At 38.4% G+C, this 970-nt stretch overlaps 1 pseudogene; it reads left to right on the top strand.

Moving 5' to 3' along the window:
* The first annotated feature begins 472 nt into the window (after positions 1 to 472).
* Positions 473 to 608, top strand: LOC131954507 (uncharacterized; annotated as a pseudogene).
* The last annotated feature ends 362 nt before the right edge of the window (positions 609 to 970 follow it).

Genomic DNA, 970 nt, shown 5'->3' with positions numbered 1-970 from the left:
ACGTCATTTATTGATGACCCCTAACACAGTTCACAGCGGTTTGCTGTCTTCTTCTGTTTCTGTAAAAATATCTCGCGCCTAGAACTTTTTATGTCAGGGGAAGTAACAAACAATATTTGTTTTCATAGGGCGGTAATTATAAAATTAAACGATAAAAAGAAATAAAAAAGAAATAATATAAATTGAAACAAAAACAAGTAAACAAACGTTGAAATTAATTATAAAAAATTAAACTAAAAGAAAATGATCTAAAAACTTTGGTGATTAATAAAAAATGGTTAATTAAAACTCCTAGTAATTGTTAGATGTTAATCCTATAATTAATAAACACTAGTATCAATTTTCTATAATATTTATACCAAGAAGATTTTTAACTTACGTTTAATTTCCAGCAAAACTTTGTGTTCTTATATCTGCTTTACAGCGTTTCTTGCTGCGTGCTTTTTTTTTTATTCGCGTACCGTCCCAGAGTGACGCTTCTCGGCCTTTTGGCTAAGATCAAAGTGTAGTATCTGTTATGGATCTACACGGATCTTAGCCATTTGGTTGGTCAGCCCTTTTTAGGGCTGGCTACCGGGGTCGAGAGGCGGTCAAATCTACTACTCTAACTCACGCAAATCTCGCCAACGACCGCTGTGGGGTTGCTCCCACACATCCCTCGAACGCACACGCTCTCGAGATGAGTCACCCAGTACTTGTATTGGGTGGCTTCAAATGTACGAGTGGCTAACTTTTCAATCTTCTATTTTTCAGCCTGACGACACCCATCTAGGAGAAATCTTAGGTGGGAGGTCTGTCTATCGCCAACAAATCGAACTCATCTACTACGTCAAACGCAACTACCTCGCTCAAGAAATCGAACTCATCTACTACGTCAAACGTATCTACCTCGCTCCCAACAAACTCACTAACACTCTGACGACACCCACCTAGGAGAAATCTTAGGTGGGAAGCTTCCGTCAAAACACTA

The sequence above is a fragment of the Physella acuta genome, unplaced genomic scaffold (assembly GCF_028476545.2).
Source record: "Physella acuta isolate Inbredline_101_S28 unplaced genomic scaffold, ASM2847654v3 ptg001006l, whole genome shotgun sequence".
Lineage (NCBI taxonomy): Eukaryota > Metazoa > Mollusca > Gastropoda > Physidae > Physella > Physella acuta.
Note: the sequence above shows the minus strand (reverse complement) of the source record. Positions and strands in the feature narration are given on the sequence as shown.